The 25,802-nt window shown below is 44.6% G+C and overlaps 1 protein-coding gene and 2 long non-coding RNA genes across 3 annotated transcripts in view; 2 read left to right on the top strand and 1 right to left on the bottom strand.

The window, feature by feature from the left end:
* The window catches only part of LOC130680919 (uncharacterized), a 29,419-nt gene extending 5,916 nt beyond the window's left edge, over positions 1-23,503 (top strand). The window contains exons 2-3 of the long non-coding RNA XR_008993953.1: positions 19,719-19,853; positions 21,368-23,503. This is a non-coding gene — a long non-coding RNA (uncharacterized LOC130680919). The remainder of the gene's footprint in view (positions 1-19,718; positions 19,854-21,367) is intronic.
* Positions 1-25,802, bottom strand: part of LOC130680903 (zinc finger protein 541-like) — a 507,420-nt gene that overhangs the window by 361,850 nt on the left and 119,768 nt on the right. The gene's annotated exons all lie outside the window — the stretch shown is intronic.
* LOC130680917 (uncharacterized) overlaps positions 1-25,802 on the top strand; it is a 477,927-nt gene that overhangs the window by 359,755 nt on the left and 92,370 nt on the right. The gene's annotated exons all lie outside the window — the stretch shown is intronic.

The raw sequence follows: 25,802 nt of genomic DNA, 5'->3' as shown, positions 1-25,802 counted from the left end.
AGCTCAGTACAGGAGCACCTCATTTTATAGCACTTTCCTTTATTGCATTTTGCAGATACTGTGTTCTTTACGAATTAAAGGTCTGTGGCAACCCAAATTGGACAAGTCTGTTGCTGCCATTTTCCCAACATCATTTGCTCATGTCATATCTTTGTGTCACATTTTGGTGATTCTCTCAATGTTTCAAGCCCTTCCATTATTATTATATTTGTTATGGTGTCTGTGATCAGTGATTCCAACTCGCTGAAAGCTCAGATGATGGGTAGCATTTTTTAGCAATGAAGTCGTTTTTTAATTAAGGCCTGTACATTTTTTTTGGACCCTAATGCTATATTGCACAGTTAATAGATTACAACGTCGTGTAAACATTATGTTTACATATGTTTTTATATGAAGTAGGAAAGCAAAACATTCATTTGACTCACTTTATTGTGATGTTTGCTTTATTGCGGTGGTCTAGAGCTGAACCTGCAGCGTCTCCAAGGTAGGCCCGTATTTAAGATGCGCATTTCACAGGGCTACCACTGCCATAGGTAGAGATTCCTCTGACGGATCTGGGCAAAGACAACTGAATCCTTCTGGAGAGGATTCACTCTTCTAGATACCATTAAGAACATTCATGATTCATGGGAAGAGGCCAAAATAACCACATGAACAGGAATTTGGGAGAAGTTGATTTCAGCCCCCGATGGCTTTGAGGGGTTCAAGACTATTCCCACTGCAGATGGGAATAGCAAGAGAACTAGAATTAGGAGTGGAGCCTCAGGATGGTCCGGAATTGCTGCATCTAATGATGAAACTTGGAAGGCGGAGTTGTTTCTTACGGATTAGCAAAGAAGTGGTTTCCTGAGGTGGAAGCTACTCCTGGTGAGGATGCTGTGAAGATGTTGAAATGGCAACAAAGAATTTAAAATATTGCATAAATATTGCTTTTGATAAAGCAGCAGCAGGGTTTGAGAGGATTGACACCAATTTTGAAAGTAGTTCTGGGGGTAAAATGCTATCAAATAGCAGCATATGCTGCAGAGAAACTGTTTGTGAAAGGAAGAGTGACTGATGTGGCAACTTCACTGTTGCCTTAGTTTAAGAAATTGCCACAGCCACCCCAGCCTTCAGCACCCACCACCCTGATCAATCAGCAGCCAGCAGCATGGAGGCAAGACCCTCCGCCAGCAAAAAGATGATGACTTGCCGAATAGTCAGAGGATAGCATTTTTCAACAGTAAAGTATTCTTATTTAAGGTGCATATGTAGTATTTTTAGACATAATGCTATTGCACACTTAATAGTCTATATGTAGTGTAAACATAACTTTTATATGCACTGGGAAACCAAAAAATTCACTTGACTGGCTTCACTGTAGTGGTCTGGAGCTAAATGCACAATATTTTTGAAGTATGCCTGTAGTTGCAACAGAGACCTTATAGCCTATAAAGCTGGAAATATTTGCTATCTGGCCCTTGACAAAAAAAATCTTGCTGGTCCCTACTTGCCCTGTCGAGTCCCACCCATCCCTCTCTTCCATTCACCTTTATCTACTCTCAGGCCACCTCGTCTTCCAAATCCTCAAGACTCAACTATCCCCCAAACCCCTGAAGTTCCTTCCGGATCTGCCCCAAGCTAATTGTCTCTGTTTATTTCCTAGTGGGAACTCCTTGCACTTCCTCAGATGTACCTTTCACCTCCTACTAAGACCATTGCTCACATGTTTTGTTTTGTTTTATTCTCTGCTGGGAATAACTTCCCTTTCCATCTTCTTAGATGGGAATCTTCTCTGCTTCAAGCCTCATTGCAAATGCAACCTGCTCCCAGCAGGTTGTGTCTCACACAGTAATTAAGTCCTAGGAATTCCCTCTTGCTCTTCTGGTAACTGCTTTTATGACTGGGGGCCCTTGGCTGTTTCAGCCAAGGCCGCAGGGCCCTACCTAGGGTAGAGGCCCTCCTGGAGATGGTGCCTGCAGCCCCTTGCATAGACTTTGTGCGTGCAGGTGTATTGTTCCTGTAAATTTCCTTCTCCCAAACCTTTGTTCCTTTGTTCTCCCAAACCTATGTGACATTGTTTTGAAAGTGGGAAAAAAATTCAAAGACAAAGTCATTAGAGTGGTCCCTAATCCAATATGACTGTGTCGTTATGAAAATGGAAAATTCGAGAAAAAAAAAAGAAAACAGGAAATTTGGACACAAAGATACACACACACACACACACACAATTTTGGAAATTGATTTTTGACATTCAGTAGAAAGACCATATTCATTAGTTGATGCATCATTTAGTCTGAATCTCTTATCCACATGTCTTCCTGTGCCATATCTATTGATCTATCTTCTGTCTGTCTTCATTTACCTATCACTCTTCATCTATCTGCCCATCAATTTATACCAGACCCTTGATTGGTGATGTTCTGCTTTTATGAGATCACTTGATTGGCACTGTCCCTTGATTGGCAGTGTCCTGTTTATACAGATACTCACAGGTAGTCCCAGGATACTGGTTAGCCACCTCCTCTACTGAGCTGCTTCTCCATTTCTCCCTCAGTGTTGCTTTATGTTCCAGCCAATAATGCTCTTCACTTTTCAGGAAAAAAATTCCAGTTTTAGTTCACTAGGGCTGCGTAGCAAAGTCCAGTATACTGCGTGGCTTAGAAAAACAGAAATTTATTGTCTTACTCACAGTCCTGGAGGCCAGAAATTCCAGATCAAGGTGTCTGCAGGGCCTTGCCCTCTCTAAAGACAGTAGGGAAGGGTGTGCTCCGTGCCTTTTTCCTGGCATCCGGTACTTTGCTGACTATCTTGGACATTCCTTATGGACACATCACCCCAGTCCCTCTCTGCCTTCATGGTCACATGGATGGCGCTGTGTGTGTGTGTGTGTGTGTGTGTGTGTGTGTGTGTGTGTATCTTTGTGTCCAAATTTCCTGTTTTCTTTTTTTTTCTCGAATTTTCCATTTTCATAAGGACACAGTCATATTGGATTAGGGACCACTCTAATGACTTTGTATTAACTTAGTCATCTTCAAAGACCCTCTTTCCAAATAAGGTCACATTAACATTCTGAGGTGCTGGGGTTATCTTTTGTGGGGCACATATCAACCCAAACAATCTGTCACACTCGCTATACCATGTCCATGCTTTGCCACCATTTGGAATGCCCTCCATGTACTTCTGCCTGGCGACCATCTGTACTACCTCCTTTTTTCTCTCCCCCATTGAACTCCCACAGCTCTGGGTGGGCATGTCTCTCTTGACACTCACTAGAGTATATCCCATATTATAATGATTTGTTTGATGAGCCCAGTTAACTATAAACTCCCCCTCCCCTTTTTTTTTTTCTTTTTTGGCTCCTGAAAGTCGATGCTCTGGTATTTGCCCTGGATTTTAAGCTTCTCGAGGGCAATTACTGTGTCTTACTCATCTTGGTATTCCTTCCCCCCTTTCCAGCTCTGAACATAGGTACCCATAAACATAAGAGGCCCTCAACACATGTCGGCAATTTGGAGATTTAGAGCACAATGAAAGCAGGGTTGAGCGTGCATGTGCTGCCATCTGCCACAATGTCTGTCATTGCAGAGTGCTGACATTTTGTGACTTGCACGACATATATCTGCTGCTCTTAATTTGGGTCTTTGGGAGACCGGGACATCTCTACCTCCCCATAGGAATGAGTTTTGTTTGTAAGTGTCTGTGTATATGCACACTTCCATCAAATTAGAAGGCCCTAAGAAAAGTCAAGAACTATTTCTCTCTACAGATGTTTGGTGGGACCCTCCTCTGTCTCCTTTTCTTTTGTTGTTGTTTTTTGTTTTTTTTCTTATTCATTCATAATTTTTAAATTCATTTTATCATTAATCTACAATTACATGAAGAACATTATGTTTACTAGAATCCTCCCTTCACCAAGTCCCCCCCACAAACCCCATTACAGTCACTGTCCATCAGCATAGTAAGATGCTGTAGAATCACTACTTGACTTCTCTGTGTTGCACAGCCTTTCCCCCACCCCACATTATACATGCTAATCGTAAAGCCCCCTTTCTTTTTCCCTGCCCTTATCCCTCCCTTCACACCCATCCTCCCAAGTCCCTTTCCCTTTGGTAACTGTTAGTCCATTCTTGGGTTCTGTGATTCTGCTGCTGTTTTGTTCCTTCAGTTTTCCTTTGTGCTTATGCTCCACATATGAGTGAAATCATTTGGTACTTGTCTTTCTCTGCCTGGCCTATTTCACTGAGCATAAGACCGTCTAGCTTCATCCATGTTGTTGCAAATGGTAGGATTTGTTTTCTTCTTATGGCTGAGTGATATTCCATTGTGTGTATGTACCACATCTTCTTTATCCATTCATCTACTGATGGACACTTAGGTTGTTTCCATTTCTTGGCTATTGTAAATAGTGCTGTGATAAACATGGGGGTGCATCTGTCTTTTTCAAACTGGGCTGCTGCATTCTTAGGGTAAATTCCTAGAAGTGTAATTCCTGGGTCAAATGGTATTTCTATTTTGAGCTTTATGAGGAACCTGCATACTGCTTTCCACAATGGTTGAATTAATTTACATTCCTACCAGTAGTGTAGGAGGGTTCCCCTTTCTCCACAGCCTCACCAACATTTGTTGTTTGTCTTTTGGATGGCAGCCATCCTTACTGGTGTGAGGTGATATCTCATTGTGGTTTTAATTTCCATTTCTCTGATGATTAGTGATGTGGAGCATCTTTTCATGTGCCTGTTGGCCATCTGAATTTCATCTTTGGAGAAGTGTCTGTTCAGGTCCTCTGCCCATTTTTTAATTGGATTATTTGCTTTTTGTTTGTTGAGGTGTGTGAGCTCTTTTATTTTGGATGTCAACCCTTTATCGGATCTGTCATTTCTGAATATATTCTCCCATACCATAGGGTACTTTTTTGTTCTATTGATGGTGTCCTTTGCTGTACAGAAGCTTTTCAGCTTGATATAGTCCCACTTGTTCATTTTTGCTTTTTCCCTTGCCCAGGGAGATATGTTCATGAAGAAGTCACTCATGTTTATGTCCAAGGGATTTTTGCCTATGTTTTTTTCTAAGAGTTTTATGGTTTCATGACTTACATTCAAGTCCTTGATCCATTTTGAATTTACTTTTGTGTATGGGGTTAGACAGTGATCCACTTTCATTCCCTTACGTGTAGCTGTCCAGTTTGGCCAGCACCATCTGTTGAAGAGACTGTCATTTCCCCACTGTATGTCCATGGCTCCTTTATCGTATATTAATTGACCATAAATGTTTGGATTAATGTCTGGGGTCTCTATTCTGTTTCACTGGTCTGTGGCTCTGTTCTTGTGCCAGTACCAAATTGTCTTGATTACTATGGCTTTGTAGTAGAGCTTGAAGTCGGGGAGCGAGATCCCCCCAACTTTATTCTTCCTTCTCAGGATTGCTTTGGCTATTCAGGGTCTTTGGTGTTCCCATATGAATTTTTGAACTATTTGTTCCAGATCGTTGAAGAATGCTGTTGGTAATTTGATAGGGATTGCATCGAATCTATATATTACTTTGGGCAGGATGGCCATTTTGATGATATTAATTCTTCCTAGCCAAGAGCATGGGATGAGTTTCCATTTGTTAGTGACCTCTTTAATTTCTCTTAAGAGTGTCTTATAGTTTTCAGGGTATAGGTCTTTCACTTCCTTGGTTAGTTTTATTCCTAGGTATTTTATTCTTTTAGATGCAATTGTGAATGGAATTGTTTTCCTGATTTCTTTTTCTATTGGCTCATTGTTAGTGTATAGGGAAGCCACAGATTTCTGTGTGTTGATTTTGTATCCTGCAACTTTGCTGTATTCCGATATCAGTTCTAGTAGTTTTGGAGTGGAGTCTAGGTTTTTTTATGTGCAATATCATGTCATCTGCAAATAGTAACAGTTTGACTTCTTCTTTACCAATTTGGATTCCTTGTATTTCTTTGTTTTGTCTAATTGCTGTGGCTAGGACCTCAAGTACTATGTTGAATAACAGTGGGGAGAGTGGGCATCCCTGTCTTGTTCCTGATCGCAGAGGAAAAGCTTTCAGCTTCTCACTGTTCAGTACGATGTTTGCTGTGGGTTTATGATATATGGCCTTTATTATGTTGAGGTACTTGCCCTCTATGCCCATTTTGTTGCGAGTTTTTATCATGAATGGATGTTGAATTTTGTCGAATGCTTTTCCAGCATCTATGGAGATGATCATGTGGTTTTTGTCTTTCTTTTTGTTGATGTGGTGGATGATGTTGATGGATTTTCGAATGTTGTACCATCCTTGCATCCCTGGGATGAATCCCACTTGGTCATGGTGTATGATCCTCTTGATGTATTTTTGAATTTGGTTTGCTAATATTTTGTTAAGTATTTTTGCATCTACATTTATCAGGGATATTGGTCTGTAGTTTTCTTTTTTGGTGGGGTCTTAGCCTGGTTTGGGTAGTTGGGTGATGTTGGCTTCGTAGAATGAGTTTGGAAGTATTCCCTCCTCTTCTATTTTTTGGAAAACTTTAAAGAGAATGGGTATTATATCTTCTCTGTATGTCTGATAAAATTCCGAGGTAAATCCATCTGTCCCAGGGGTTTTGTTTTTGGGTAGTTTTTTTATTACTGCTTCAATTTCTTTGCTGGTAATTGGTTTCTTTAGATTTTCTGTTTCTTCCTTGGTCAGTTTTGGAAGGTTGTATTTTTCTAGGAAGTTGTCCATCTCTTACACATTTTACAGCTTGTTAGCATATAGGTTTTCATAGTATTCTCTAATAATTCTTTGTATTTCTGTTGGGTCCATAGTGATGTTTCCTTTCTCATTTCTGATTCTGTTGATGTGTGTTGATTCTCTTTTTCTCTTAATAAGTCTGGCTAGAGACTGATCTATTTTGTTTATTTTCTCAAAGAACCAACTCTTGGTTTCATTGATTTCTTTCTATTGTTTTATTCTTCTCAATTTTATTCATTTCTTCTCTGATCTTTACTATGTCCCTCCTTCTTCTGACTTTAGGCCTCATTTGTTCTTCTTTTTCCAATTTCGATAATTGTGACATTAGACTATTCATTTGGTTTGTTCTCCCTTCTTTAAATATGCTTGGATTGCTATATACTTTCCTCTTAAGACTGCTTTCGCTGCGTCCCACAGAAGTTGGGGCTTGGTGTTGTTGTTGTCATTTGTTTCCATATATTGCTGGATCTCTATTTTAATTTGTTCATTGATCCATTGATTATTTAGGAGCATGTTGTTAAGCTCCATGTGTTTGTGGGCCTTTCTGCTTTCTTTGTCCAATTTAGTTCTAGTTTTATACCTGTATGGTCTGAGAAGTTGGTTGGTAGCATTTCAATCTTTTTGAATTTACTGAGGCTCTTTTTGTGGCCTAGTATGTGGTCTATTCTGGAGTATGTTCCATGTGCACTTGAGAAGAATGTGTATCCTGTTGCTTTTGGATGTAGAGTTCTATAGATGTCTATTAGGTCCATCTGTTCTAGTGTGTTGTTCAGTGCCTCTGTGTCCTTACTTATTTTCTTTCTGGTGGATCTGTCCTTTGGTGTGAATGGTGTGTTGAAGTCTCCTAAAATGAATGCATCCATTCTACTTCGTCCTTTAGTTCTGTTAGTATTTGTTTCACATATGCTGGTGCTCCTGTGTTGGGTGCATATATATTTATGCACTCTTGTTGGACTGATCCCTTTATCATTATGTAATGTCCTTCTTTCTCTCTTGTTACTTTCTTTGTTTTGAAGTCTATTTTGTCTGATACTAATACTGCAACACCTGCTTTTTTCTCCCTGTTGCTTGCATGAAATATCTTTTTCTGTCCCTTGACTTTTAGTCTGTGCATGTCTTTGGGTTTGAGATGAGTCTCTTGTAAGCAGCTATAGATGGGTCTTGCTTTTTTATCCATTCAGTGACTCTATGTCTTTTGATTGGTGCATTCAGTCCATTTACATTTAGGATGATTATCGATAGGTATGTACTTATTGCCATTGCAGGCTTTAGATTCGTGGTTACCAAAGGTTCCAGGTTACTTTCCTTACTATCTAAGAGTCTAACTTAACTCACTTAGTATGCTGTTACAAACACAATCTAAAGGTTCTTTTCTTTTTCTCCTCCTTTTTCTTCCTCCTCCATTCTTTATATATTAGGTATCATATTCTGTACCTTTTGTTTATCCCTTGATTGACTTTGGGATAGTTAATTTTGCATTTCCTTAATAATTAGCTATTCTACTTTCTTTCCTGTTGTTTTATTACATCTGGTGACAGCTATTCCAACTTGGGAACACTTCCATCTATAGCAGTCCCTCCAAAATAGACTGCAGAGATGGTTTGTGGGAGGTAAATTCTCTCAGCTTTTGCTTATCTGGAAATTGTTTAATCCCTCCTTCAAATTTAAGTGATAATCTCACCAGATAAAGTAATCTTGGTTCCAGGTCCTTCTGCTTCATGGCATTAAATATATCATGCCACTCCCTTCTGGCCTGTAAGGTTTCTGCTGAGAAATCTGATGTTAGCCTGATGGGCTTTCCTTTGTATGTGATCTTATTTCTGTCTCTGGCTGCTTTTAGCAGTCTGTCCTTATCCTTGATCTTTTCCATTTTAATTACTATGTGTCTTGGTGTTGTCTTCCTTGGGTCCCTTGTGTTGGGAGATCTGTGGATCTCCATGGCCTGAATGACTATGTCCTTCCCCAGATTGGGGAAGTTTTCAGCAACTACCTCCTCAAAGACACTTTCTATCCCTTTCTCTCTCTTCTTCTTCTTCTGGTCTCCCTATAATACGAATATTGTTCCATTTGGATTGGTCACACAGTTCTCTCAATATTCTTTCATTCTTAGAGATCCTTTTTTCTCTCTGTGCCTCAGCTTCTTTGTATCCCTCTTCTCTAGTTTCTATTTCATTTATCATCTCTTCCACCGTATCCAACCTGCTTTTAATACCCTCCATTGTGCTCCTGAACAATTGGATCTCTGACCTGAATTCATTCCTTAGTTCTTGGATGTCTTTCTGTACCTCCATTAGTATGTTGATGATTTTTATTTTGAACTCCCTTTCAGGAAGAGTCACGAGGTCCATATCATTTAAATCTTTCTCAGGAGTTGTAGTAATAATTTTACTCTGGACAAGGTTCCTTCGGCATTTCATGTTTGTATATGGCGCCCTCTAGTGTCCAGAAGCTGTAGTCTCTGGAGCTGCTCAGTCCCTGAAGCAATGTTGGGGGTCACAGGGGAGCAGTATTGGTGCCTGGGGGCTGGAAAGAACTGTTCCCTGCTTCCTGGCTGCTGTGCCTGTCTCCACTGCCTGAGCCAGTGGGCTGAGCACACAGATATAAGCTTTTGTCCCAGAGCAGCCGGATATGGATCCCTGCTTTCCACAAGTGGCGGGAATCCCAGTCTCCCCAGTAACTCTGCTTGTCCCAGCTTTCCAACCCCGTAATCAGAAGAGTATGATGAAAGCACCATGAAATGTAGGTTTGTGCTCCCAGCACAGGACTCTGGAGCTAGGTATTCAGCATTCCCAGGCCTTCCACTCCCTCCCTGCTCCATTTCTCTTCCTCCCGCCAGTGAGCTGCAGTGGGGGAAGGGCTCGGGTCCCACGGAGCCACAGCTCTGGTACGTTACCCCGTTCGCTGAGGTCTCCTCTTTTCTCCAGGTGTGTGCAGTCTGACGCCGTCCTCTTTCCTGTTGCTCTCTCAGGATTAGTTGCACCAACTATATTTTCTAATTGTATCCAGTTTTAGGAGGAAGCCTTTGTCTCTCCTCTCACACCACCATCTTTAATCTGAATCCTCTGTCTTCTTTTTATCTTTCCTTCATCATCATCTTCAGTATCTTCATCACTAATCATAGGAATTCAGAGCCAAGAGAGGAACTCATAAGTTTATATGAGTTAATTGTTGAGGCTGTTGACTTAAGAATGCCCCGGCTATCTGATCCTGTTAGTGATACCCTACTGTAAGTTAATCTGCTTTAAATTGATACTACCGAGGGATTTAGACTTTATTGATTACATTTACTGGTAGACTCTGGCCTTTGTGTTGTGCTCATTGGGCCCTGAACAATATGGCCATTACCCTGAAGAGAGTGGGGCACCTTGTGGTACCAGGTGATTTGAGGATTTTGGTTCTGTGAGGGCCACATAAAGTTGAGGATAAGAGGCATTGATGCTAAGATAATTGGTTTTGTTGTTTTACTTTTCCTTACTTTGCTATTTTGAGGCTAACATAATCAATGTTTGAAGTTTATGGAAGAAGAAATGTTTTGAAAGTGCCAAGATACTATAGTAGATCCTGAAAATAATGTGGCCTATTGTTTACAGGTTCACACACACACGAGTCTTACCGCATTTCTAAAAAAATTTTTTTCTATTCTTTAAATCACAGTCTGTCAGGTGGGAAATAGAACTGTTGGACATGCTTTCTGCCCAGGTTTCAATGTAGCAGATTCTGATTCAGTAGGTTTGGAGAGGAGCCTAAGATTCCCCATTTCTAACAGGCTCTCAGGTGATGCCGTTATTGCTGGTCTGGGAACCATTCTTTGAGTAGTAAGGGTTACAGGCTGGAGAAACACCACTGGTACAGGGGGAGGAAGAGAATCCAATAGAATGAAGGGGAGTAGAAAGATAGGAAGATGAGCAGGGTGGTGCAGTATTACAAATGTCATGGGGGATGTGGGGTGGTCAGGATGCCACACTGGGGAATGATCAGGGTAACAAGGAATGATGAAATCTGTTCATGGAATAACCACAATGATCTTCAAGAGAGCGGTTTCTGGAGTGAATAGAACTTGGATTACAGTAAGTTAAGTATGAGTGATCTGGGAGACAGTGGAGGTTCCAGGTGGAATTGAGTCATGCAAATTGTTGGTACCCAAGGGATGTAAGGATATGGGATGATATCAAATGATATAGTAAAGTTTATTAAATTGCTCCATCTCTTACTAGATTCAGAGTCAGGGAGTATGGGCATCTGTGGGTTTGGTACATGTACACATACCAAAAGATACAGGTGACCATATATAGATTTCTGTAGAAAGGGGAACAGAATAGAGAGATGCTGGACAGATAAGAAATAATTGAAGAAGGAAGTTGGAGATAGGGTTGAATGTATCATTTAAATTAGTCTTAGAAATAAGGCAAATGCATTTTTTCTCAATATTAGAAAGAAAAAAATAATCAAGCTCTGGTTAAGATGGTACAGTGAGTTAATGCTTTGGTGCATCTCCTTTGCTCCAAACATATTACAATGATAGAAAAGTATAAAAAGACATAGCTGGGCTCCAAAACATGATAAATAACCTGATGGATCAAAAAAAAATACAGAAATAAAAGGTGATTAATAGAGCTAAATTTATTCTCACGCTGGGTTCCAAGTCTGAAGGCAAAAAAACAAGGACAAGAATTTAGCTCCAGATGGATCTACAAAACAATACGTGCTCTGTATTATCAGGGGATCAGACTCATTGCTTGAAGCCATCAGCTGGGGACAAGTTCCCACATTGATGAAGAGTCTGAAAAAATGTTGCTACCCCCATCTGGAAGTACAAGAAATAGGAAACTCTGAACCTAAGGAAGTGGGGAGAGAGGATAAAGATGTAGCCTTTGAGAAGATAAACTGAATCAAGCTGCTTAAAGAGCTGAATACTGTTGTGCTACTTACCTAGTATTGGCAGAGGCTGCCATGCCATCATTATAGGATTGGTTCAAAACTGATGTTCTAAGAGTCTGGGTGGAAGTGGCAATAAAAACCACACACACAAAAAAAACATTAGACGATGATTAGTGAGCACAAAAGGAAAAGGAAAATGGAGGAAGAAAGGAAAGGAGGGAGGATGGGAGGGAGAGAAGCCAGGAAAAAAAAATCCTATGCAAAACGAGTTGAAATCCAAAAGCATGAAACACGTGAAAAAAAGTCTAATGATAAGGATGCTTGTTATGATGACTTAATCAACAATGTTCTGGAAAGCCTAGCCAATGCAATAAGACAAGAAAAGAAACATAAGAATTGGAATTCAGATGACTGCCTTTGTCATGAATGATATGATCACCCTACATAGAGTATCAAAGACCTGTAAAGTTAATGATAGAGTTCAGAAAAGTTGTTGATACAGGATCAGTAAACAAAATCAGCATATTCCCTAGGCATTTCTAGAAAATGTAACTGAAAACAAATCACATTTAAAATACTAAAAATGAAATAACACCAAGAAATGAAGCAAAAAAGTATGAATCTAACAAAGGGTATGCAAGTTCTTCTGGAAACATAGAAAACATTGTTAATATTATGAAAGATGAAAGAATAAATGGAATAGATATCTTCTTCATGGACAGGATGAACCAATATAATGAAGATGTTGATTCTCCCCCAAGTCTATAAATTAAATACAATCTCAGTAAAATCCCAGTAGGTTTTTGAAGATACTTCCTGATAAGGTTATTCTATAATTTATATGGAAGAATGAAAGACAATGAACAGCCAAGATAGTGTTTGAAAAGAAAATTTGAAAAATAGGGGAGTCTTTCCTTAATACATAAAAAAGCATTATAAAGTTACAGTAATTAAGACAGGGAGATAACTGGCCGAAGTATATATTTTTAGCACTCAGAAAACATACATGTGTAACTATATAGATATATAAATAGATCAACAGACAGACAGTAGAGGGGTTGTGGGTATGTGGGCATTTTTGATATGTCATTGTAAATTGATATTAAAGGGAATAGGTATTCAGTAAAACCACATGAAGAAAAATAGTTATACTTCCTACTAGTCACAAAATAAATGATAAATTCTGGGTTAAATTTAAAGGTAGAACTGTTTATTTTAAATAAGGCTTTTATTTGAAAATAATTTTAGGTATCCAGGCAGTTACAATGATAGCACAGAGAATTCCCTCATATCCCTCACTCAGTTTCTCCTATTGGAATTATCCTATATCAACATGATACATTTATTGCACTATACATTATAGATTATAGTTTACATTATAAACTCAGTACTTATTCTGATATCACTAATTTTTCCCCAAATATCCTTTTTCTGTTCCAGGATCAGCATTACATTTAATTATCATGCCTCCTTCATGTCCTCTGGTCTAAGACAGTTTCTCAGACTTACCTTGTCCTTGATCACCTTCACAATTTTGAGGAACACTGGTCATTTTATGCAGAATGATTCCCAGTTCAGGCTTGTCGGTGGGGTCATGGGTTTTGGAAAGGAGGACCACAGGGGTGATCGCCACTCTTGTCATATCATATCAAGAGTATGTACTTATCACATGACATCACTGATGATGCAAACCCCGATCACCTGGCTAAGAGAGTGTTTGCCAGGATTCTCCACTCGAAAGTTGCCTTTCCTCCTGGCAAACTCTTTGGAAGGAACCTAATCAACACAATGCACATTCAAGGTAGGGCATGGACCTCCACCTTCCTGAGCAAGGAATCTCTACATAAATAACTTGCGATTCTCCTCTAAGGGAGATTGTGAAGTGCAGCATTTTTAAAGGAAAGGAGAATATCATTTGACTTTGAGGCGGGAAAGTCTTCTTAAGGTACAGATTAAATACAACAGAAAGGAAAAGATTAATGCCTTTGACTACATTAATTGAAAAACAAGTCTATATAAGATACCATAAGTAAAGTTAAAAGACAAGTCATAGACTGAGAGAACATAATTCCAATGCATGATTCCAACAGAGTTTGCATACAGAATTAATAAACTCCTACAAAAAATATATATGTGTATATACATATGTGTGTGTGTGTATACATACACATATAATGGAAAACATACAGATGTATATTGTGTGCATATATATATATATTGTAAGATACACACATAGTGAGGAAAGGGTATGAAGAGAGAGTTCACAGAACAGGAAACTCCAGTTGAGATGTTGTGCCACCTCAGCAGTAATCAGGGAAACGCACCCAAAGCTACGAGGAGCTAGTGTCTACCACACCACATACTGTTAGATATGAAGATTAAAGGGTAAGAAGTTCATCCATTTGGTGATTATAGAAATATGAGTTAGTATCATCAGTTTGGGGGAACATTAAACAATACAGTGAAGGATTTATATACACTAAGGTATCGGGTTATCCTCTAAAGCCATTCTTCTTAAATATTTCTGTGCACAGAAATTGCCTCTTTGAAGAGCTTGTTACGATGCAGATGTTGGTTCAGTGGGGGCTGAGGTTTTCCCCTTCTACTAAACTCCCCGCTGCTGCTGCTGGTCCACATTCCGCACTTCGAGTGACAAGCCTCTAGAGTAGAGGTCAGAAAGGGCGGCCTGTGGACCCAGGACCAAATCTGGCTCCTGACTGTTTTGTAAATAAAGTTTTATTGGAATACGTTCATTTGTTTACATGTTGTCTATGGCTGCTTTCAGACTACAGTGGCAGAATTTAGTTAGTAGGAACAGAGGCACTATGATTTGTATAAAGGTTCAAATATTCATTATCTGACCCTTTACGGGAAAAAGTTTGCCAGCTGCTGCTCTAGAGAAGCTCTCCCACCTGCACAGAAAGAGGCTTGTGAAATAATATTCTTTGTAACTTTTTTTGGAATAATGACAAAATGGAAATAAGCATCAGTTGGCAGAACAGGCAAATAATTTGTGGCATATTCACATAGTGGACTACATCAGTTAAAATTAATGAATAAGAGCAATGTATATCAACACAAATAAATCTAGAAGACACCCCTTGTTTTGAAGTTTAAACCAAGGGAAAACAATACTATAATTTGCTTATGGATATATACCTATGTAGCAAAATGATTAAAAGACGCCCGGAAATGATAATCGCCTATTTCAGGCCAAGGGTTACTCTTTGGTGGAGGGAAAGAGGGGGAACATGCTCACGGATGGACTCTCAGGGGTTCTCCACCATACTGTGATGTGTTATTTCAAAAAATGTGGAAAGAAGATAGCAAAATATTAACATTGTTAATGCTGGACAGTGGGCACGTGGTTTTGATACTCTTTACCTTCTGATATTTCATCTATTTGAAACATTCATAAAGAGTAAAAAGGAATCAAGAAAGGAAAATTTATACTGAATATAAAGATTGGGAATTTGAAAGGCAGGGAGAGGAATGGAAATAGAGAAAAGTTATTAATGCCTGAGGCTCTCTCTCCTCTCAATTAAACAATAGGAGATGTTTGGGGATTACACACTGTCCCTTATGTAGTTAATTTTGAGAATGGTGAACAGGTTTTGCCATGTGACTAATTTGACTCTGTGGCTTACGGGAGTATTTTGATATTAAGGTGTCACTTCATCCATTTCTATGCGGAGTGAATGGAATTTCCCTTTCTCCAGGACTATCATTTCACTCCTCAAAGTCAAGGTCAGCGTGCTGTTGGGACAGTGTCAGCACGCCAAGGGTGAAGCTCCCAGGCCACATCTTTCTCCATTTGGGTCCAATGGAATACCCACCTTGCAATACCCACCAGGGAAGCGTCGTCAGAGCCTATGAGATTCTTTTAGGGACAGCCTTTCACTTTCATCGGCGAATCTCAGTGTTCCCTGTACTTTCATCTCCCCAGGGTGTAGATGCCCTCCCACTTCCTCTGGGCATGATTCCATAAGGTAAATCACACCTGAGGTGCACCCAGCCTCGGCCCCCTCCCTCAGAGCACCCGAATGCAGCTGGAACCGGACTTGCCCCCGGGCCCAGGCATCTCATTTTGCCAGCAGTACTGAGGCGGCTTTGCAGGCAGGAGGTGCTGCATTTGATGTTGGGCGTCTCAGCTCCACACTCTTCTTCATGAAGTACATCCGGGCCATTTCAGGTCCAAGGACGTTTCCATGAACTACAGAACCCTGTGTAGCTTGTTTGCTCTTATAGGGATAGGAGAACACTTTGGGTCAAATCATGCCCCGTGAACTAGAACAGCTATATTAAAAAGTCCTGCTAGATGGCTCTTGACAACCTGTGGTCAGCCAGCTGATGGCACAAATGCCACCTTTCCACCAACAGTAGCTTCATAAGTGGCCTCCAGCATGTTTTCTTATTGGAAACCTGGTTTCGAACACAATGGCCTCTTACCCAAACTCTCTCCCCCTTTCTGAGATGTCTGTTCCTCTCATGTAGGTTTCTAGTCACTTCTTTGTAACTCTAAACGCTGACTCGAAGGAGCACAATCTGTTGTTATAGGGACAGTCACCAAGGCTCGGTGAGATGGCACTTCCCTAATCTCTAATATGCAGCCCATGTTTATTGTAACACATAAGCATAGCACACAGCTTTATGCTTGTTGTAAAGTTTCAACTTGAATGATACGACTAACCGTGTGGGTGTTGTCAATAAGTGGAGGGTCGGAGGGAGTGTGGGCACATGGCAATCTGTCTACACCGAGGGGTCACTGCCTTGCTCTAGCTGCTTGTCGCTGTCCCAGCAGAGCCAGAACACTTGCATCTCCAAGGGAAGCTGGAAAGGGGGACATTTTCATGTTGGCAACTTCGTCAGCAGTTTTATTTTTTAATTTATGCTGAAAAGAGCCACATATGACCTATAGGTTAAGATTGGCAACCTCAGAGCAACACAGGAGAAGATCTAAGGGTTTTGAGCAAGCTGGCTTATGGTCTGCAAGCCTGGGTGTCTGGGTCTCACCCGCCTAGGTCATTGCTATTGAATCTGAGGGCAGGAGAAGAAAGCACTTAAATTGAAAAAAGCAGTAGCCGCACCAGGAGGCCAAGGTATAGAATAAAGTAAAGTAACATCCATATTCTTTGAACCTTTATCCCCATGACCTTGAGGAGGTCACCACGGAGGGAGGAAACAGGCAAGAGGTGGCTCTGCGGGAGCTTTTCTTTGCCCTGATACATTTTCCTGCCCCTTCCTGCTCCTGTAGTGGCCTCCGGAGAGAGTTCTGGGTGAACGCTTGGCTTCCAGGGGTATTCCAGATACTTCACACTCTTGCTATGGGTGTGACTATGTTCTGAATAGTTGCTCTTCTCTCCAAACCCAATATTATCTCTCTTTCCTCCAGTTTGCTTTTCATCTCTCTTAAGCTAAACTCCCAGAAGTAATATTGAACCCAAGGAGTCAGTGTGTAGAGTTTGGGACGCCTTTCTTGGAGGCCCTTAGTACCTGCAAACCACTGTGAGAGTGGAGGTTGTGGCAGGCCAGTGGCAGCAGAAAGTGAGGCAGCCTGGGGCAGGCCTATCCCGGCGTGTGCTGCATGGGAGGCTGTGTCCAGGCACGGGGTGCTCATCTCCCTGGCTAAGGTGGCAGTTAGGCAGGAAAGAAAAGTCTAGCCTTGCAGGAGGAGCCAGACAGAAAGCCCTGCTTGGCCTGGAGAACGTCCCCACCGCTGTGGCTTTGACCTCCTTTTCAGCCTCCTTTTCCTGGATATTGATTTTCAACACAAGGAAGTCATCTTGCCATGTTCATTATAAGGACTTTTGAGTTATAAAGAGCTTGGTTCAATATCAGACTCTGACACAAAGTGAACTTGCTGTATATATGTTATCGGTATAATAACACATATTAGTATAATTGGTATAACATATATATTATTGAGCCTTAGTTTTCCCGCATCTAAAATGGAGTTAAGCATAACCTTTTAAAGATACTGGGGGAGACTGAGTTAACTGGAGGCAGTGCCCAGCCCTGTCACTAACTTAGGTAGATCTCGGCATTCCGGAGTGATCAGTGATGCGTCTGATGGTCGGATTATCATAGCTGAGCATTGCTTAAGCACCCTTCTTCAGGCCGTATCTCCGCACAGTATGGCCCAAAACATTTCACCTCCTCCTACCCCATGGCGCAAGGTGGGGAGGCTGTGGCGAGAATGCCCACTGGCCAGGGTGATGCGGAGTTGTCTCTCTGGACAAGGATCTGAAGGGCTCTGTGCACCCCGTTCTCTGTTGCTAAGCTGCCCACGACCTCAGCACCGGGACCCCCATGTATTTCAACACACTCTTGAGTATGAAGTGCTTTGCTCACAGCCTGTGCTATGTGAGTGATAAGTGTCATTGTGATACAGGGATTTTAAGTTGATGAATGAATATATTGGAGGAAAATAATCCAGTAGAGCTCCATCTGGTACTGGGCCTTTTATCCAGGCCGTAACCTGAACCACTTTTTGGAGTTAGGTAGTCAAATTACCATGTCAGCTAACGAAAGGAAGCAGCAGGGATGGAAGGGGAGACCTTGAGATCCAGAGTGGGATGAAGGGTATGAAGCTGGAAGGCACAGGGGGTGTTCTCACTGGCGGGTGCCGGAAGGTGGTGGCCCTGATCTCTCAAGACCAGAGTGCAGGGATGGGGCTGGAGTGAAACCCCAGAGAGGGGGAGATGAAGAGGGTCTGGGAGATGGTCAGAAAAACAGAGGTTTGCAGGTCTGGGCCACCTGTCCTATTGCCCAGCCACAGCAGCCGGCCCTTCTCTTGCTGCGGTGAATACTGAAGGACTTGCCTTTGAAGATACAACCTGCTTTTGGCCCAACGGGCTTGGCAGCAGAGCCTGTGATCCAGTCCTATGGGTGCTCAGCCCTCCTGCCCCCCATCGCTGCCTTCCCAGCTCTGCTCCCTTCCCCAGATGAGCCCAGAGCCTCTGGTTCGCCTCCCAGGAAACATGTACCTACACAGTCCCCCAGAGACCGGGTTCTCTCTGAACCTGAGGGTCTACAACTAACTTTGTGCCAGATGACTTTGGAGAAAGCTGTTGACAGACGGTGAAGAAGGTTAGACCTGGGGGTCCGTGGGCCACAGGTGGGCGAGGCCTTCTATGGAGGTGTGTTTGCCCTGTCCTTCCTGCCACCCCCCTCCGGCCCTTTCCCAGTCAGTGTCCACGGTGGCCCTGGCCTCCCTGCCCTGCGTGCAGCAGATGCATTTCCCTTCCCGGAGGCTTTGGAGTGGTGCCTCTTACACCATCAGGATTCAGCATTTAGAATCTTGGGAAGGCTCCACCTGGGAAAGGGTTCCAGAGAAAACAAGCTTCAGATCCCGGCTGATATGGGAAAGGGCTCATGTTCATGGACACAGCTTCAGGGACCTTGGCAGACGCTTAGGCAGGCCTGGCCCCTGCTTTTAATGGATTCGACATGGAGCCTTCCCGGGCCCACGGTGCTGCATGGCCTCCAAGGGCCATTTCACTCTCTAGCTGTACTGACATCACTGTCATAGGAGGTGTAGTCTCGGGGTCTGCAGTGAACCAACCACAGCTTCTGTTCTTTCTACCGCTTATGCCCTAAGGCCAGGGAGATGTTAAGGGGCCTGACACCCCCTCTTGTCTCCTCCTTATCTTCCCCTATTAAGTTGTTTCCCTCTCAGAAATGAGCTGTGTTTCTTCTATGGCAGAAAACGGGCCTGAAAGAGGGTCTGGGGACCTGCAGGATCATGGCCCCAGTCCCCAGAATCACCTTCCAGCCCCGGAAATAGCATCCAGAGTAGCAGTAACGGGATGAGGTCAGGGTGCTCTGGCCCAAGGAGGGAAGGGAGGCGAGCATGTTAGGGAAAGGGCGGGGCGGAGTTCCTGGGGGTGGGCAGTCTTCTCTGATTCCCAGGCCCAGTTCTTTAATGCCACTGTGTGATACTCAAGAGGACCACGTATGTAGATTTTGTGCATACAATAAACCAAGTAAAGCCCCTACAGGTAAAGTGAGGGCAGGAGCAGGGAACACCTGGATTTCTGTTTCTGGCATTGTGCACTTAAGAAAAATACTCCCCCATGTTTTTGTCCTTGGGGCTTAATACTGACCATTGACTTCCCCGTGTCTGCCTTTTCTGCCAGGGGTCTTTTCAAACATAGACAGTCATGGGATATTAAACTGGAAGGACAGTAGCGATCATCTCATCCCGTCAACTCACTATGTATATGAGGAACCTGAGGTCCAGAGTGGGGAAGTGTCTTACCCGAGGTCACATGGTGAGTTACCTCCTTCGACGTCTTTGTGTGCAGTACAGACCCCTCCCTGCCACCAATTTTTATCCTTAAGCTTTTAAGACCTCATGAAGTCTCCATATATCCCAGAGGACTAAGGGATGACTAGGCTCCTGGTGTAGAATTGGTTCTAAAATCCCTTCGTTCAGAGGAGTCTCCCAGGGAGCATACGTCATAGGGCCCAGGTGAGAGGTGTGAGACGGTCAAGAGAGGGAACGTGGCTTGGAGAGAAGCAGTGGTGTCACAGACCTCCTGGCAGGCTGCCCAGACCAATGGCTTCCTTCCCTTCTGCCTCCACCCAAGGGAGCCCTTGCCCCATGTTAGCAGAGGGAACCTATCATGGAAACATCTCATTTTGAAATTGAGCCTCCCTCTAAACATGATGTTATAGACAGGGAAGTGCCCTCTATCTTCACCTATCTGACCCCACTCCCTGCAGATGGAGGACTCCCAACATCCAGGACGACTTAACTCAGTTTGGACCATAATATGTCCTGGGAATGAGGAGAGGCCCGTCTCCGTGCAGCCAACTCAGTCTCTTTCCATCATGTCCCCCCAACATCCAGCTGCTCATTATGCCCTTCACATGCCTGCACGTAGCTCATATCAAAAGGTAGGCTTGGTCCTGTCTTGTTTGCACACTTTACAGACATTATTTTGTGACATTATTGTAATCTGGTGTCGATTGAGAAACCTTGTTCTGGAGGTGTGATGGGGAACACCCGACATCTGTGGACATCCTAATTCAGTCCATGACAGTGTGGCCAGAAAGTCGCTGAGCAGTCATGGAAGGGCTCCTTACTTGGGGCAGCCCTTGGCCTGGCGGCCACAATGTCACTCCTCCAGGGTAATTCCTTTCCCCATAGCACTTGGAATTATGAGAAGGCTGAGAGATGAGCTATCATTTCCTGACCCTTCCACTGACCTGGTGAAAAGTCAATGACAGAGAGCTTGTAGGCTTAGAAATACAGCCCCCCCACTCCCGGGTGGGGTCAAAGGTGGACCATACAGTTCCAGCCTCTAAGATTAGCAATGGCCCCGTGGTGTCCCTGAAGAATGTCCGTTCTGAGAAAGCGTTCTCCTCTCACCCCTTTGCCCCTCAGTGACCCTTGTGGTTAAACCCCTTTCCCACCTGTTAGCTTATCAGCAGGGCCCCCCCCCCACTTAGATGAGGCTATTCCCACTCATCTGTGACGGTCCAAGTCCCAGCCCCCAAATATTTGCTCACTTCCCTTCCTCGGTTCAGTGGAGGCAGCATCAAAACGGAGGGGTCCCAGTGTCTCTGGCCGTGCTTGGCTTTAGGTCAACCCCTCCTCCTGTCCCTGCCTCTCACTCACAGTTCGCTTCGCCGTTCCCAATACACCTGTGTCCATATCTCCAGCTCTTCCCCCCTTTTGAGCCCCCTCTCTGTTTCACCTCCTAGTTTGGATCCTCTTTGGGGATTTTGGTTTTTACTTTATTTTGCTTTTTTCTGTTTTTCTGTTTTTGTTTTTTTATAGGTTTCAGAGAAATTATGTTGAATCCAATAAGCCTTCCTGGACATTCCAAGCCTCTTAACCAAGGCATCTATGTTGAGGATGTCAATGTTTATTTCAGCAAAGGACTTCATGGCTTTTAAAAACTTCTTTTAAGCCTCCATGTTCTGATGTCACCTTGGTAGGCGGGGCCCTCTGAGAGCGGGCGGAGAGGGGGGGAGCTCTAGGCCCCGTTGTCTTTGGATCCGGGAATGCTAAGTAGAAACTGCATGAACCACCGGTGCCCCCCACACCCTTTCCACCACCCAGCCCGGTGTTTCCCCGTCCACCACGGGCAGGCTGCCCCTTCCCTCCAGTCAGCACTGTGCTCCTCTTCTTCTGGCCTCTGAGGCAGCCCCTGCCACCCATCTTTAGAGCCAATAAAGAGAATTAAACACCTGTGCACCAGGAGGCATCTTTTACACCCACTAGACATTCTCTGGCTTTCCAAAAACAACCCAGCCAGCACAAGAAAGCTGATGAGGTCCAGCCGGGCTCTGGCCTCACTTGCCCTGCTTGGAAGCATGGGGTCTCCCTGGCTCTCCCTCGGACACCAGGCTCTCTTAGCGACCTCATCGCCCTGCAGCCTCCAGTGGGGAAGAGCCTCTAAGCGGAGGTGGAGACGGCGTGGTGAGAGGAGGGGGGAGCCAGGCTCAAGTGTTGGCACCAGATTAGGGCTCAGAGGAAAAGAATGGAAACCAATCATTGTCTGTATTTGTTTTGGTGGAGAAAACCATAGGTTTTTTTTGGACACACATCACCCCTACTCCCTCTTCTCTCTGGAACGGCTCACAGTGAGTGTGATGTTAGAAAACTCCCTGGAGAGGAGGATTTCTCCAGGGCTGCTCCTTGGCCCCTAGAGCTGCAGTTCCGACAAGCTTTGGCTGCGGGAGATCCTGCCTGTGAACTGACCGTGCCTCTAGGACCACAAGGGACCGAGGGAATCAGGCACTGAGGCCCTTCCTGCTCGTCCGTGATCCCAGGATCTCTTCCCCCCACTTTCACTTATTCTTGACTCCGAGAACTTTCGGAACCAATGGAATCACCATTTCAAGGCCAAGACGAACTGAAGGGGGAGAGAAGTAAGACTTGGCCTCCTCCAGCCCCTCTCGCGGCACCAATGGAAGTGTCATCCTATTCTCTGGTCAATGTATGTGTTCACTTTGCTTGCTTTGACCCATGCCTTACTCCGGGGCCACCCTCTCCCAAAGACGGGGTTTGTGTCCCCTGTTTTCAGCTAATCCACTGGGGAGAGAGCGGGGGATGCCTTCGCCTGCTCCGACAGGACAGGCACAGCGGCGGGGCCTGAACTGCTCCCAGGTCTGTGGCCATGTTGGCTCAGTGCCCTTCGGGCTCGGCCTGCTCCCCGCAACCCATGGTGCCTCCGTCGTGGGAGGTCAGCCCAGGCTGGAGCAGGGGGCCTCCCACGGGTGGCTCTTAGCACTGAACGGTGGTGGTTCTTAACCTGCTAAGTTTTGGAGTGGAGTCGCACGACTATAGATAGCAGATTCTCTGCCTCTGGCAAATTTACATGGGAATTAAGATCCCCACTTAGGATTTTCCTTCCTGGGTCCTGTGGATGGTGGTTCTTCATGCCAGGTCCTCAGCCTGAATCTGCGGATACCTCCATGGGGTTTAAAAACAAAACTTTTTCCAAGTTCTTGCCCCATATCTGGGTGACCTCCCAGGCAGCTGAATCCCCAGAGTTTCAGGTTCTCTCCAGGGCCTTGAGGTGTGTGTTTCTTCAGCCCCTCCCAGCTCCCCACCATCCTGCTCCCCAGTGCTTCCCGCCAGGCTGTCCCCCATCATGTCCTGCTGACCCTTTGGGCCAGGGCCGCCTCCTGAGTGTGGCTTTAAGGAGTAAGCTTGAGGATGATGCTTTTTAATTATTGTAAATCATTACCTCATTTCCAGCCTCCGAGGCTCCATCCATCCCAGCATCTCCTATCCTGCCATTTTCCTCACCTTGTGCTATGACAATGGGGCGTTGTGTTTCCACAGAGACTTAATAGGAGTGTTCAGTGTATAGTTTCTTAATAAACACTTTATTTTCTAATGAAATGACTGGATCAGACCTCTTATTTGGCAATTTTGCAAAGAATATTAATGATACAGGAATTCCAGACTGCCCACATTTTTGTTTTCCTATTTTACGGTTACTTTTAAAGGTGTTTCTTCACTCAGACCTCAGTCTTCAAAGAAAGCTGTTTACAGTCAGTTCCACTGTTTGCTTTCATTGAGATCCCTCCAGACAGGTCAAGTCCATCTAGGGAAGTGTTTCCTCATCCTACTGAAGAAGGAATTAGAGATACAGAGAGGTTCAATGGGTCTCCCAGGGGCACACAGCACAAGAGGCAGAGGCCAGATTCAAACCTGACACCTCCAGACATGACTCAGGCCATTGAGAACCTTGGTGGCTGTGAGACTGTGCTGTTTGAGCAGCTGTGACTTACAGAGACCCTCTCTTCAGAGCTGACGCATGAGGGGATTTGCGAGTAGGGTTGAGGGACCCTTCATCTCTGGTGCACCAGCAAACCAGTGGGAATTTCCCTCAGATGGAGTGGAGTGGTATCTTCCCTGCGGATCTTGGGGAAGTGACCTTGTCCGGGGGAAGAGGAGCTCTGGACCTGCAGGTCAGTCTGCTGAGCATTCAGGAACACCCCCTACACACACACACACACGTACTTGGGGAGGCCAAACTCTCACGGCCAGTCTCACGCGGGCTGCCAGAAGGGGGCAGGCAAAAGAGCCCTGGGATCCTATCAAGAGCAGAATGCTGCCCCCGGGGTTCCTGGGCCCTGACCCAGCTAGAAATGCCTTCAGTAACTCACAGTATCTCCCTGTTAGCAGGTAGGGACTCTGTATGAGGGAGCAAAAACAGGGACAGGGGCTGGGGAAGAGTTCCCGGTTGGATTTGAACCCTTCATTGGGCCCAGAAGGCTTTGATGGAGCTTGCTTACTCAGCAAGTAAAGGAGACGCAGGGAGAGTAAGTTGGGTGAGCTTAAGGTAGAAGTCCGGCGGAGGACTGACCAGGCTTGGGGTGGTATTTTGTCTACCTACTTTTACTCAGTCTCCTCTTTAAGTGTGATTTGGTTTGAACCCCCCATCCCCAACCCAAATGGACTTTCCTCTTCCCTAGAGTGGCCGGCTAGGGGTTGTCCCAGCACCTAGTGAGAGGCACTTTTTGCCCATGAGGAAGCTGAGGCTCAGAAAGATTCAATAACTAGCCCGGGTTTCACAGCCTGTGACCAGCAGAAAGCAATGCCGACAGGGGGCACTCCTTGATGATACACCTCTTCCCTAGAGCGGCCTGGCTAGGGGGTTCTCAGTGGTTCTGGGGTTGGAACAGGGATGCCCCAAGAGCTGGAATTGTCCTTAGGACCATGGGGATGCATGGGTGCAAGGGGAAACTTTCGTTTTTATTAACAGAGATTTGAGCTTTGCTCGTCCTGATGCAAAGAGCCTGTTGATGCATGAACAGAAACGCCCCTGAGAAGATGAGAGGCAAAAGCTCACAGCTCAGGAGGAGGGCATCAGCCATGTGGAGTTCATCCATTGTATCTGAGACAAGAGGAAAGATTCGTCCATTGTATCTGGAGATAAGGAAGGAAAGGCGTTCTTGTCTGGTGGCTTCTGTTTTGCCTATAAAGTGTAAGGCAAGGCCGAGTGCTGTGAGTGTGAAGCTTTGGGGAGAGTGGAGAAGGTCTGAAATAGCAGGGGAAGAGGCTACGGCAGATGGTGGAAGCATGGAAAAGCTGCCAGGTGGGACGGGGACTCACGGAGAATGCAGGGCAATGTCTACTGTCCAGGACTCTGTTTTCTGTGTTTTCCTACTCGGCCCTGAAGTGCCATGGCCTTTAGTCCAGTGTGAGAGCCTGTGGAGAAGGCAGAGCCCGTGGGGCTAAATGGCATCCAGAGTGCAGGACAGACCTGGGCTCAGCACAGAAGGACGCTCGTGTGGAAGGGTTCCGTGCCCGGAGGCTCAGGGAACCAGCCAGACCCGCAGCTCCCTGGCCTTCTGGGTCTGGAGTCTCACCCACAGGATGTCACAGCGGCTTTCTTGGGCTCAGGCTTACCTTCTGGCGCTGTGTCACGGGTTCTCCGCTGACACAGGCCGTGAGTCCGGTGTGCTTACCAGGCACTCTTAGGTCTCCATTTGGTGGGGAGGGTGAAGGGCGGTGGTTCTGAACCGTCTTCACTGAATCTTGGAGACTGGGGAACCCACCATGTAGGACAGTGGTGGAAACAGGTGCAGGGCCTTCCAGGGACATGGTCGGAGAGGACCTGAGTCTTTCATCAGGGTGATGCAGCCAGAATTGGGGACTGTTTGCCAGGTTTCAAAGAATGGGTTCACCCGTGACTCATTAATAATCCTTGTTATGTGGAACTTACGAAGCGCTTACTCAGAGGCAGGCGTAT

Source organism: Manis pentadactyla, chromosome 15 (genome assembly GCF_030020395.1).
Source record: "Manis pentadactyla isolate mManPen7 chromosome 15, mManPen7.hap1, whole genome shotgun sequence".
NCBI classification, from domain to species: domain Eukaryota; kingdom Metazoa; phylum Chordata; class Mammalia; order Pholidota; family Manidae; genus Manis; species Manis pentadactyla.
The sequence above is the reverse complement of the archived record's forward strand: the minus strand, read 5'-3'. Positions and strand labels throughout refer to the sequence as shown.